This window comes from Erpetoichthys calabaricus, chromosome 4 (genome assembly GCF_900747795.2).
Source record: "Erpetoichthys calabaricus chromosome 4, fErpCal1.3, whole genome shotgun sequence".
Taxonomy (NCBI): Eukaryota; Metazoa; Chordata; class Cladistia; order Polypteriformes; family Polypteridae; genus Erpetoichthys; species Erpetoichthys calabaricus.
This window is the reverse complement of record NC_041397.2, coordinates 132,657,922-132,673,108: the sequence shown is the minus strand read 5'-3', so window position 1 is coordinate 132,673,108 and position 15,187 is coordinate 132,657,922.

The window sequence follows — 15,187 nt, the reverse complement described above, 5'->3', positions numbered from 1 at the left end:
AAGAAAGTATTGTTTGTGGGTTATCAGATGGAAAGGCCAATGGATCAGGTGGTATTCTTTATGTGAAAGGTTGTAATCAAATGTTAAAGTTAACACATTTCAAACATCTTTGCATAACAGACAGTGAGATGAATGGAAGATTGATTCAAGTGCATTTTCAAACAGATGCTGAAAATTGTAGAGGACATAGATAGAAAGAACTGAGTTCTAATTTTCCTTTTTGTCATTTTTATTATACTTTTCTTGTACTTTAGGGATAGGTTTACAACCCAGGAACCAGAATTGTCAAGTGCAAGCCAGGGAAAAGAATGCTGGAATTGGTTCCCACTTCACATTTAAGCACTTTTAACATTAGCTAGAAAAGAGGCTAGCAGATTACATATACAAATAATAAAAATATGTTAACCTATTATATGCTTTGAAATATAGGTACATCAGACCTGAAAGAGCAGCACTCTCTAGGATCATATTAAATTAAACTTATACCCATTTTGAGTTCTATGCAAAAGCCACAACAACAATGACATGCATTTTTATAGTGCATTTTCATACATTGGATGTAGCTCTGCCTCGCAGTTAGGCGACCCAGGTTCACTTCCCGGGTCCTTCCTGCATGGAGTTTGCATGTTCTCCCCGTGTCTGCGTGGGTTTCCTCCGGGTAATCCGGGTTCCTCCCACAATCCAAAGACATGCAGGTTAGGTTGCATTGGCGATCCTAAATTGTCCCTAGTGTGTGCTTGGTGTGTGGGTGTGTGTGTGTGTGTGTGTGTGCCCTGCGGTGGGCTGGCGCCCTGCCCAGGGTTTTTTTCCTGCCTTGCGCCCTGTGTTGGCTGGGATTGGTTACAGCAGATCCCCGTGACCCTGTAGTTAGGATATAGTGGGTTGGATAATGGATGGATGGATGGATCAATCAGTACAGATTTATATAAAATAGATATAAAGTCGACCCCCGTGAAGTCACAGTTCAGAGTTCTTGGCCTCAGTCGTTCACAGATTTTTCCTTAGAATCTAACTAATAATTGTTTGCGGAAACTGCAAATATCCTCCATAATTTTTTATGGCTTTTTGTGGCAATACTGTGCTGTAGAGAGAACACAAAGCAACCGTAGAGGAAAATGCAGCTTGGGATGGTGAAATACCCCTGTCCTCAGAGGCGTGAGGTTTGAAAGCAGCCAATCCGAGAGTGGTATTCATTTCTCCTTGCTGCTGATTGGCTGCTGCCCTGTGATGCAACTGTGGCAGATGCAGCCCAACATTCCCGCATCATAACAGTTCACTGCGTGTAGCTATCTCGAGTGTTTCGCTGAGTGTTCTTGTGTTTTTCGGTTTGTTCTTCTTAAAGCCCTAAGATGCCGCCCAAGTGCATGAATCCTCTGCTTTGCTATGCAGTCATTATCTTCATTACATACCTTCATCGTACTGCACAGCTAATTCACCATCATCTTCAATATCATTCGTTATTGGTGAGTACCTGTACATTTTACTGTATTTTAATTAAATCATTACTGTATTTACCCTACTTGTACCAAAGGAAACGACAGCGCATACCAAAGAAGACGTGCTTGCATGAATAACAGTACATACAGAGGTAACATCAGTATTTTACAGTCTAGCACTTCGGGAGACATAGCAATACAGTACTGTGCAGTATACTGGTTTACCTTTACATTCTTTTTTTAGGGTAATGTATTAAGCTGAGTTTGAAATGTTTTGGGGGTATATTTAGGGTTTAAACTATAAAAATAGGTATTTATAGGCAATTTTTTGACCACATCCAAAATTTGCGGTTTTTCACAATTTGCGGGTGCTCTTGGAATGTAACCCCCGCAAATTTTGGGGGTCGACTGCATACTTACTAGATTGGTAGAGTTCTTATATATAGTATAATTTTTTAAGTCTCTACAGATGTGACCGATGACAAGGTGAGATAGCTGAGGAGGACAGAAAAAAAAATCTGCAGTTAAGATGGAGAAAAAAAAACAAAATCTTCAGGGGCTCCAAGGCCAAAAAATACCCAGGCCACAGTGGCCATTCAAACTAACATATATTAACTTTAAACATTAAAGACTGTAAACTGTAAAGCAGATGATGGGAAACAGTGTGAAAGGGGGATATTTTGAGATATGAATTGTAATAAATATGGGGCTTATCCAAAGAAAGAGGCTCACTTCATTGAACTGAGGCAGGTTTTATATGCTCTGCAATGGTTTTCTATTATTACTGCCTATCTGAAGACTCTGCTTTTCTCCATGACAAAGTCTGTATCACTTCAGTGTTAAAACCTTTGTAAATTACTGAATCTAATGTGTAACTGGCCTTATGCCTTGGCTGTGTGATATGTGGACAAAGATTAAGAGTACACAGCAGATCCATAAACTCTCTTGCTTTAAGGTCATGCTGATTACCTAAATGAAAGTCAAAATTTCCTGCTATTAAGGATCATAATTTGTTACAATCAAAGATAATACATCAGAAAATTATGTTATAAATTATGTTTAAACAGTATATGTAATTTGAAAAAATATTCACCAGGCTCTCACTATTTTTGCCTTGTCAGACCAAGTGAATAAAGTTATAGATAGACAGGGTTACTTAATTTAGATACTGCAGCACCATCAGTACTGTAGCACCACCCGACTCTGACTCTCTCGGGCAAAGTGGAGGGCCTGACCCATGTTCAAACTCTTGTCTCTAGAAAGTACTTCTGGGTTAGATGGAATCCTCATGAAACTAGGTCCCCCTGTCAGCCCCATGGAACCCAACAGGGCAACCCTATGGAATCACAACTCCCAGGGTGCCCTTTGGGTATCCATACTCACCAGCAGGGGTATTCCCTAGCATATGGAGGAACAATCTGTACAAATTAAGCAGTCTCCCACAGGACTGCTTTTCTTCTTTCCTCCTGATAAGGAAGGGGACCAACAACCACCCCGGCTGGAATGCCTTTTCCTCAAGGTCGTATGTCCATGGTGCTGGCCTATTAGCCAAGTAAGAGAGGTTCTGTTCATTGTAGCTGGTCTATCCATTACAATGTATTTTATTCCTTTATTTAAATAGTTTGTCCTTTTCTTTTATTGCTTCAAGGCTTTTTCATCTTATTTCAATGTTCTGTCAGTTTCATGATCCAAATTAAAATTGTTGTGTTGCTTAATATATTTTATTTTTATATGTGTTATTCTATTACAATCTTACTTGCTTGGTAACAAAGGAAGCTGTTAATGTTTTGAAAAATTAAGTAAAATAAAAATTTAATTAAGTCAAGTGAGAAACACACAGGGCAGGCCTGCCTTTCTTTATTTGTCAGTTACTATTTGCAACTGAAAGAGGGGAATCATTATATGTTGGTAAAGAATTAGTATCCTCAAAATGTAGGCTGAGTTAATGATTACAAGATCAGTAAAAGTTAGCTTTTTTCTTTTATAATTATTAATATACTTGAATCAACAAAGGTAAGATAAGATTTTTCTATTAGCCTAAGAAAAATATCCACAAATACAGTAGCCTTATTATAGACCAAAGCAAAACTCCCAATGATGACACCGGCAAAGAAAAAAATACCCTGCTATAGTATTTTTCCCAATGTTTCATGTTGTTTCAATATTGCTTCTATGTCTGTCTGATGTAGTATGGTTAGAATAATTGTGCCATTCCTCGTCTTTCTCACTGCAGTTTATTCTTTACATCTTGTAAATATTTGATTCTCTTTTTTATCTGCCTAGGAATCTGCTTTTGTCTATTGCCTTTGTGACCCTCAGCACCTCGCCTCTTGCTTTCAAAGGATACATAGTATTGACATTCAACTTTGATAGCAGGGCATGTTTTCTTCCATATGGTTGTTTTCTATTTCTGCTCCCAGCAATGATTCTCAGCCTTTGCCTCAAAAATAATTCAATATTTTGCCACATAAAATAGAACAGCTGATATTTGTTTGTGTTACTCATTCCTCACAGAGCTCTATTGTTGGTTTTCATATTTCTAGTATTTATGCTTTATTTTTTCTGCTTCCCTTTAAACTGAACCTCTACCTTTGAATAGGCCTGGACAACTAAAAGCCAGTGTGTTGGAATAGAAACCACATGTTACTGCAATTAAAAGTCACGCTGAGAATACAAGATGGATAGATGGAGAACAAAAAGATCATCAAGGAAGGAAGACATGGGGAACCTCTCAAACAAATTATAGGAACAAAGGAACAGTCAAAGATGTGATTTGGTACACACTGGTAGGATGAGAACTAAATTTCATCCCTTCCCCATCTTTTTATATGCTGTTTACTCCTAAAATTACCCATCAAATTATGTATTGTGCCAACATTAAACATGTTGCATTTATGTGATAGGTAAAGCATGGGGGATTCAATGACAGCACTAAATTTTAGCAGACCTCAAGCATCACCTTACCATTTGAATGGTCTTTAGATGTCTGCTATTTTTAAAATTTCACAGACTTTTGGATTTTAATGCTTTATGACCATTTTCTTTTATTTTGACAGTGCAATAAATAGATTTTTCTAGACTTTTTCAAGGCTTATCATTCTGAGTGATGGAACTAGAACTATGAAACTTACCATAATACAGTAGGCAGCCAAGTAGAGTGGGACACCATGTCGCTCTATGCCATTAGGCATTGGTTTCCATGTTGTAAGAGTCAACTTCATGCTGAATGACCAACCCAAACAAAGACTTTAAATTGAAATAAGAGCTCTCTGAACAACATAAATTAATTAAACATTAAAAATTGTTCCTGCCTCCCGCAAGATGCTTGCTGGGACAGGCGCAATCCTTCGTTTTCTTTCTCCACGTAACCTATTGCCACACAATAAGCTCTGTAACAAATGTCAAGCCATCTGTTAGCTTAGAATGCAAAGTCTTTAAAACTTTTAAGGAACATTCAAATATCTTCATAGTACATGTTTACTTATTCCATCCTCCTATCCATCCAGGGTCGCACCAGTCCCAGCAAGCATACAGCGTTAGGCAGGAACAATCCCCGGATAGCGGCGCCAGCTCATTGCTACCGCTGCTCTACCATCCCGACAAATGTTTATTTATTAACAGTATACATTATTTAAATGAAGTTAAAATTTATTTGTATAATGTAATATACATACGTTAATGCATTTCATCTTAAAAATTACAGTATAGCAAGAGCTCCAAGAAGATAGTTCTTGGAAAGCTAAATCAACTTAGAAGCCAGTCATCATCTGTAAATATGCGCTCTTTTCTATTGAATTGAATTGAATTCCTTTAGATAGATAGATAGATAGATAGATAGATAGATAGATAGATAGATAGATAGATAGATAGATAGATAGATAGATAGATAGATAGATAGATACTTTATTAATCCCAAGGGGAAATTACCAATTATTAATTGTTATTATATGATACAGTGAGATCCAATATGCAGATCCTCCATAAATGTATTTTCCTATAAAATGATAAAATAACAATAATACAATAAAAACAATGAAAAATATACAATATGAAAGCAAAAGTTCACTATACATGTACATATAGTGCAGATAGTGAAAATGATTCATAAAGTGGCTCAGGTTATGCAATATTACAATTGTAGTGCAAGTTTATAGTGAGGTAATTGTACTTATAAGTACAAACAGTTCTGCCAGGAACACTTGACTGAATGATTGAGTGCGTTTAAAGCTCCTATAGGTTTCCTATAGGAAAGGCTCTGAAGCGTTTGTCAAATGACAGAAATTCAAATAGACTGTGCACACGGCTGAGGTAGCGTGTGCTAGAAGCTGTATTCCAACAATCCTAAGCGCTTTCAACACAACCCGCCGTAGAGCTTTGTTTCTATACTCAGATGCAGTGGGTTAAAATACTCTGAGTGGTGCACTGAGAGTAACAACGTTAAAGCAGCTATAGTATTTGGAATAGTTTGACCATTCCATGGACCATTATATTGTTACAGGTTGATTACAATCAGATGCCTTAAACTTATAAATGATATGCGGTTAATTTCAGTGTATTTGACAAAGCCGCATGAGCATTGTGAATATAAAAAAAGAAAGGGAAACTACACAGGAACAGTAGCACTGCTTTGATGTGTGATGGACGACCGGCTACAGACACCGGTCGCCACCCCCAGGCCACCAGGAGGAGCCCTCCGGACAGCATGATGGTGCCCTGAGTTCCAGCAGGGCCTCATGGACTTTGTAGTTTGTATACACAGCCCTGCTGGATACCTTGGGGGCCACCCGGAGTCGCTGTAGGGGGGCTGGTGGGCTCTTATGTGCCCTATAACCCGGGAGTGCGTCAGCATCATGTGACAGGAAGGAACGACGTGCTCCCGGGCTGAAGAAAGGACTGTTTACCCTGATCCGGAAGGAAAAGGAACTGTGGGTTTGGCCAGGAACCACTTCCGTGTCAGGGGATATAAAAGGACTGTGGGAAGCCCAGTACACTGAGCTGAGCTGGGAGGTAGGGTGGCGAAGTGTCTGGGCGAGGAGGAGAGTATTGAGTATTTGTGAGAGTTTATTGTATGAGTAGTGTGGTGTATAGGGTGCTTTGTGCACAGTTTAAGTATAAAATAAATAGTTTTTATACATTCACCTGGTGTTCAGAGTGGTACCCGAGGGTTCAAGAGGTGGACCACGCCTCTATCTGTTACAGACACTGGGTGCCACCAGTTTGCAAAACCAAGCAGAAAACGTTTGCAAAATGGATTGTGCTCCTGGAGAATGTGCGTGACTTTAAGCCAAGTTTAGTTTTTATTCATCGCGATATGAGCATGGAAATGGCTGTATGCAATATTTTTGTGTTTATGCACCGATTATACATGAGGCCCCTGGTTACAGTAACAGTAGGAGTGCAACAAAATTGAAAGTTAACATTTTTATAAAAAAGAAACCACATTCTGACTTGGTATGCAAATAATAAAAAAGTACTCTGAGTCTGTAAATATTTTAGAAAAGCAGTAGGCCTATTGGATGGCAGCTGAATCATTTACAGCTGTAACAAACAACAAAAATGATTGCAAAGCATGATAATACAGTACAATTCCCTTAATTTGTTAACTTTACCAGAGAGAGAAAAGTATTGCAATATGCAATAAATGAACTACAAAACGATGGCAAAATGAACTACAAAAACTTATTGTAGCAGAAAACAGAATACAAAATTTACAAAGCAAATACCTCTGAAAATAAGATTACATAATCTGCGTATCCATGAATAGATATGAGAAATTTCTTACCAGTGGGATATACTGCATTCATTAGCTAATAAAAGATATTATCATGATGAAATCTTAATAAATGATGGCGACCCATTACGAGTGCACAAATACTATTGGTACAGAACAAGAAAAAGTTGTAATTGAGAAACACATGAATATAATACTGTTTATAGTGCAGTAAAGACTGCAAGGCTGAGTTTAGGGAGGAGGTGAGACAGGCACTGGGTGGCAGTGAAGAGTTACCAGACAGCTGGGAAACTACAGCAGATGTAGTAAGGGTGACAGCAAGAAGAGTGATTGGCATGACATTTGGAAAGAGGAAGGAGGAAAAGGAAACCTGGTGGTGGAATGAGGAAATACAGAAGAGTATGCAGAGGAAGAGGATGGCAAAGAAGAAGTGGGATAGTCAGAGACATGTAGAAAGTAGACAAGAGTACAAGGGGATAATGCGCAAGGTGAAGAGAGAGGTGGCGAAGGCTAAAGAAAAAGCGTATAATGAGTTAAATGAGAGGTTGGACACTAAAGAGGGTGAAAAGGACCTGTACTGATTGGCTAGACAGAGGGACCAAGGATAAAGATGGAAACATACTAACAAGCGAGAAGAGTGTGTTGAGCAGATGGAAAGAGTACTTTGAGAGGCTGATGAATGAAGAGGACGAGAGAGAAAAGAGGTTGGATGATGTGGAGATAGTGAATCAGGAAGTGCAATGGATTAGCAAGGAGGAAGTAAGGACAGCTATGAAGAGCATGAAGAATGGAAAGGCCATTGGTCCAGATGACATACCTATGGAAGCATGGAGGTGTTTAGGAGAGATGGCAGTGGAGTTTTTAACCAGATTGTTTAATGGAATCTTGGAAAGTGAGAGGGTGCCTGAGGAGTGGAGAAGAAGTGTACTGGTGCCGATATTTAAGAATAAGGGGGATGTGCAGGACTGCAGTAACTACAGGGGAATAAAATTGATGAGCCACAGCATGAAGTTATGGGAAAGAGTAGTGGAAGCTAGGTTAAGAAGTGAGGTGATGGTTAGTGAGCAGCAGTATGGTTTCATGCCAAGAAAGAGCACCAATGATTCAATGTTTGCTCTGAGGATGTTGATGGAGAAGTTTAGAGAAGGCCAGAAGGAATTGCATTGCATCTTTGTGGACCTGGAGAAAGCATATGACAGGGTGCCTCAAGAGGAGATGTGGTATTGTATGAGGAAGTCGGAAGTGGCAGAGAAGTACGTAAGAGTTGTACAGAATACTGTATGTACGAGGGAAGTGTGACTGTGGTGAGGTCTGCGGTAGGAGTGACGGATGCATTCAAGTTTGAGGTGGGATTACATCAGGGATCGGCTCTGATCCCTTTCTTATTTGCAATGGTGATGGACAGGTTGACAGACGAGATTAGACAGGAGCCCCGTTGACTATAATGTTTCCTGATGACATTGTAATCTAGAGAGACCCTAGAGAGGTGGAGATATGCTCTAGAGAGGAGAGGAATGAAAGTCAGTAGGAACAAGACAGAATACATGTGTGTAAATGAGAGGGATGTCAGTGGAATGGAGAAGATGCAGGGAGTAGAGTTGGCGAAGGTGGATGAGTTTAAGTACTTGGGATCAACAGTACAAAGTAATGGGGATTGTTGAAGAGAGTTGAAAAAGAGAGTGCAGGCAGGGTGAAATGGATGGAGAAGAGTGTCAGGAGTAATTTGTGACAGACAGATATCAGCAAGAGTGAAAAGGAATGTTCTACAGGACGGTAGTGAGACCAGCTATGTAATATGGGTTGGAGACAGTGGCTTTGACCAGAAAGCAGGAGACAGAGCTGGAGGTGGCAGAGTTAAAGATGCTAAGATTTGCACTGGGTGTGACAAGGATGGATAGGATTAGAAATGAGTACATTAGAGAGTCAGATCAAGTTGGACGGTCGGGAGACACAGTCAGAGAGGTGAGATTGCGTTGGTTTGGACATGTGCAGAGGAGGATAGAGCTGCCAGAGAAGAGGAAAAGAGGAAGGTCTAATTGAAGGTTTACGGATGTGGTGAGAGAGGACATGCAGGTGATGAGTGTAACAGAACAAGATGCAGAGGACAGAAAGATATGGAAGGAGGTGATCTGCTGTGGCAACCCCTAACGGGAGCAGCTGAAAGAAGAAGAAGAAGAAACAGAGATATAGAAAATCAACTCTAGTTCTGAGAATCCATAAAAAGAATCTTGTAATGCCCGTATCTAAATAACCAACGGTAAGAGCCTTTATCTGTAAACACAAGAGCTCTGCAGTTTCAGATGCTCTGAATTAAAGTCATTTGGTGCAAGTTGCTCCTAGTAAAAACCATAAAGTATATGATCTGTATAATCAATTCAGTGCTCATTTGTACAAAAACCATATTAGCTAGCTCTTTATATAATTAAATATTTAATTAATTAAAACATACAATGTCATACTCTGTTTTTCTACACAGTGGTTATTTTTCATTCTGTCAGAAATTAATTTTCAATTATAAAGTAGGGTGGCATGGTGATAGATTAGTTAGCAGTTATACCTCATCTGTGTAAGACACTGGGTTGAAACCCTGAGAGCAGTGCATTCTGTGTAACAGCTACACAATCTCCTTGTCGATTTTTCTCTGCATCCCCACAACAAGATGTTTATTGGGATAGTCTGCGTCTTCAAAAGGATCTGGTATGAGTGTGTCCTGCGTAGGACTGGAAACACTTCCAGGGGTGATTCTGTCTTGCCACCAATTTTGCTGGAACAGCTCCCTGTGACACTACAGTTGGATAAGTGGATATTTATGAAACTGTCTAATATATTATTCGAATGCAGCACATGTAAATTCCTAAATCACTTTGTGTAGCTTAGCAGCACTAATCTTGATGATCTTATTAAATTAATGCATTTGCCTAATATTTTTTTCAGCTACAGGACTAATTATCTGTGGTGAAGGAAGTTAAAGTTGTTTATTTTTTTTAAATTTGGAATTACACAAAATGGTTTGCTTGCATGCATTTGGAAAGATTTAAAAGCATATTAACATGTTGTTTTTATGAAATGTAAGTAGTTGTTTTTTATCTACAGATTATGTTTTACATGAAGAAGATGCAAGGTTTATAGCTACTCAGATCTAATTTATGTCATTTTTCAACAGATATGAGTCACATTTACATTGTACTTATAATGTAACTAGTATTCTTCTAACCCAAGTGATTTGCTGTAGGAGGTTTGCTAATGCACTTGATTGACTTTCATTTTTTTCCAACTTTTTTAAATGCACCAGATAGATGAGTTTATTAATTGCAATGTAAACTGTACTGTATTACTTTTATCCTTTATTTAAACTGAAAAATCCTATAAGAGGCAGTTCAGTATGGCAACAGGTATCCAGAAATACTCAGAAAAATCACAAAACAAATAGTAAGAATAGCATTATAAGGGCTATGAAAAAATTCAGTTAATTCCAGAGACACCACAACAATCTGTGCTGTTTGGCCTACAGTATAACCAGTTTATTTGACCTGACAATGAGATTCATGCTCAGAGCTACAAGTACATGTTAAGATATGTGCAGGTATGGATTACGGAAGCCGAGAGAGGACGTGCTATATCGTTATTTTTTTAAATTGTTTTCTCGAGATAACGGAATAATTTTGTCGAGATCTCGAGAAAACGAACTTTGTTTTCTCGAGATAACGGAATAATTTTGTCGAGATCTAACGGAATAATGGCAGAAATGGTTTGAAATGGCAGAAGAGCGGAACTTTATTGATCAGCGCGTCACATTTTTGTTTAATCAAGGACTGACGCAGGCTGAAATATCTTTATGCCTTAGTTTAGAAAATAACAACGTTAGTGTGCGTCATTTAAGAAGACGGTTAGCAAGGCTTCAGTTGTATAGGCGTCGCAATCTAAGCCAGCCTGATGCCATTGTGCATCACATCGCAGAGCAGTTAACGGGCCCTGGGCAACTCCACGGATACTGTATGATGACAGAGAGATGTAGATTAGCTGGATTAAGAGTCACTAGAGATCTTGTATATGAAATACAATCAACTTTGGACCCAGAAGGCATTCAGCTAAGGAGACGCAGGAGACTGCGAAGAAGGCATTACCGTGTCCCGGGACCAAATTACCTTTGGCACGTGGACAGCTATGATAAACTCACACCTTTTGGTATCGCAGTGAACGGATGCGTGGATGGCTTCTCACGCCATATCATCTGGATGCAAGCGAACGTCACTAACAGTAAACCTGAAGTTGTTGCAGGTTACTTTATTAGTGCTGTCATTGAGTTGGGGGGCTACCCAAAAATAATCAGATCCGATCTCGGTACTGAAAATGTGCACGTTAACAGACTATAGCGTTTTCTACGTGAGGATGAAAACGGCACAGTTTCTGAACCTGCTATTCTTCAAGGAAGAAGTACTGCAAATCAGAGGATTGAATGGTGGTGGGGATTCTAACGGAGGCAAAATGTGGACTACTGGAGAGATTTGTTTCTAGAGTTTCAGTCAGTGGGAGACTTCAATGGTGACGTGGTTGACAAAGGTCTCATTCAGTTCTGCTTTCTTGACGTCATTCAGGTAGGAAGAACTCGTTCACACAAACACGCACACACGCGCACATGCACACCATAGTCAAATACATATGAATTCTTTACTATTACAAGTAGCCTTTACGCATTTTTAGTTTTTATGAACTGGTGTAATTGCATTTTTTGCCATTTAACCATGAGTCCATCAATGCCGATTAGGCCTAAATGTATATACTGTATATGCTTGGCGGATTTCCTTTTTTGGGTAAATATTTGTGTTTGCTGAGCTATACCTATTGATGTGAAAGGTGGTGATGATTGTAAGGGTTCACAGCTGGATGGGAACCCACGAACATTCCAGTGAATAAAATTACACTGTGCTTGAAATTCAGCGTGGAATTGCGAGTAAGCTATTCCGCACTTTATTTTGTAAGCGATCTCAACGTCTTTGTAAAATTATTGTTAAGTAATTGTGCCTAATTTATGTAGGGATTTAATTTTTTTTACACTTTACGTTTTCTTAAGTTCTCATGCATGCATCATGCAGCTGCTGAATTCTGCAATTTGATCAACTGTTTAGTACACCTGTTCAAGTGCGCCAAGTCTAAGACTTGTGGTGCGCGTATAGCCGTATGTTTAAACTGCGTTTTAGAAAACACTTGACTAAACTTTATTTACTTAAATGCGAAAATCAGTCTGAAGTACATTCTCGCACTAAAATCAGTACATTTCAGGAAATTAACTTGGATTATTTTAATGAGTCCTTAATCAGCTTCGTTCCTTTTTATATGACAAACTGACTGATGTGACACAATGATGAACAGTACTCAAAGACAACGTTAAAAAAGCGTCTGTTAAATATGCCCCTGTTTAAGGTTGCCATCAAACTCTGGAAAGAAAGACATTTCAGCCTATAAATGAATTTGTAGAACGCATTACCCTATGATAGCACAATTCAACTTTTCATCATTGTATGATCTTTTAGAAGTGACTTTTGGTTTTGGCAACAGTTCATGGCAGTTTCAAAGTAAATGTGTACACTGGCCGACTTATAGTCCTAGTCATTATCAGGTTACTCCAGTTCAGAGGAGCAGACAGCAAGAGCCTATAATGTTAGAACTGTGCTCAAGACAGGGTCTGGACAGGGTATACTGGTACAACACAGCCATGCTAGTAACCAAACTAGCATGGGTTCGAGAGTGTGGAAGGAAAACTGGAGTACCCAGAAAAAAAGCACAGAGACATAGGGAGAACATATGAATCCACACACACAATCAGGTGCTGGATTTGAAACAAGCATGCTGAATCTGTGGCAGTGCTAATTAATATGTGCTGTGGTACCACCCAAGCTGGGGGTATATTAGCTTTTCATTTTTACAATTGAAAATTTCATAAATTAACAGCATTCACACTTACACCCTTATGTTGACTACTAAACTGTCTAAGACCTATGGAAAATAATATTATGATAGGAAAAACAATAGATACAAAAATTAAGGAATACTTATTTCCTTTTGCATAATGTATTTTACATTCTCTAGATTTTTTATATTACTTAAGCGATTTTCCTTTGCATGTCTGTTTTTTGTCTGAATATGAGTGTAATCTTTACATGCAAAATTAAACAATCATTTATTTAAAGTTAAAATAACTGGAATAACAACCTATTTGAAAGACTTTCAGGTTTCTCCATCTACACAAAGTTGTATAAACAATTCTAAACATCATTAAGAATAAGATGTGATTTTATAAAATGTCTAAAATATTAATATCAGAGTGATCTTTAATCTTTGGAATTTTGACCCATCAACACAATTTCATTCACTCCAGCAAGTCTGAAATTCCTCCTTGAGTTTAATTTAAGGGAGGATCCCCCCTAATTTCAAAGATGAATTTCAAGCCCTAAATTAATATAATGTTGTGTGTGTGTATAGATACTGTATATATATATATATATATATATATATATATATATATATATATATATATATATATATATATATATATATATATATATATATATGTATATATGTATTTATATGGCAGCCCAGAGCAATATTCTTTCAGGGGGACAATAATTCCTACCTGTGTCTATGTGTGCCTGTGTATTGGGGTTGTGGTGAGAAGTTTAGTAACACATTTGAGTAATTTGAATATTCTTTGCAGAGGGAGATAGATACTGTGGTCAGAATGTGGAACAACCATCGGATCAGGCCAGGTGGGAGTGGTCGTGATTTATTTCACGGCAGACCTTTTCTCATGTACCAAGCACCAGAACTTTACCAAGCACAGGACTACCTCCATCCAGTTGACTATGACAGACTTGATATAATTGTAGAAGAGGGTGTTTGCATTTGGAAAACTGGTATTCCCTGTGATCCAGATCTTCATGAACTCTGTGTTTTGCTAATGGAGGAACACCATCTTGAAGCTAGTTATACTGCTGTTGACGCTACTAGGCTGTACAGAGAACTTAGGCCTTTGGTAAGAGAAATATTGTCAGAACCAGAATAGTCAGAACCCCCTGATGTACTCACACCAACATATGTAATCATATGTCCATAAAGGATCTTATACTCACTGTTTTATTTATGTCTGTTTCTTTTGAGTGTGTATGTTTCCTTTAGACTTTTTTGCTTGTTTGTTTTGCTACTATGGTTTAACCTTTTCTATTGATAGATTTCAGGTAAATGACCTAACCTTGAAATTTTTGTTGTGCTGAACTTAAGTGTAGTGTATTTTGGGAAAGCTGAAACGTGAAGCAGGACCTCAGAATGATTTGTATAGCCAGCCTGTTTGCAGGTTCAAGTAACTTTTAGGAATCAAACTTGGCTTGTGTGATAACTGTGGTAGTGGAATGAAAGCCAGGTGTAAATGTTTATTTGAGTGTGTGGGATTGCGGTGGTGTCTTTTATTATAACTCTTTTCAGAAAAAATTCTGAATTCTGCTTTAGTTCATTTGCCAGTTTGTGGCAAAAAATGAGCATTTAATTCAGTTGCTTTCTGACACTTTTTGTAAAGAGCCCAACTCATTTGCAAACATGGACATTTTGAGAGGAGCCATGGACATTTAAATGAAGCTTGTATTTGCATAGCTGCTGGACCCCCGTAAAGGAGCTCAATCTCCAGCAAGAAATCTTTATTTTAACTTTTTACTTAAGGATATGTAATTAATAACTAAGGAACTGGACCATCTAGAAACTGACATCTGGGACTGAATGAAGATAGGCATGAACCCAACCAGATTGTATAATCTTTGTATTACTTATACTTGTTTTTATTTGTTGTCATTAGTTATTATACAAATAAACATTTTTTATCTGCTGTCATTATGGAAATAAATAATTTTTAAATAAAAGCTTAAATCAGTGTCTTTGTCCAATTGCTATTAGCAAGCTCAATGCTTCGATTGATCATTCCTTAGCTATAGTCCTTTAAGGGTACAAAGGACACTTCTTGGAAGCCTTGTATTGG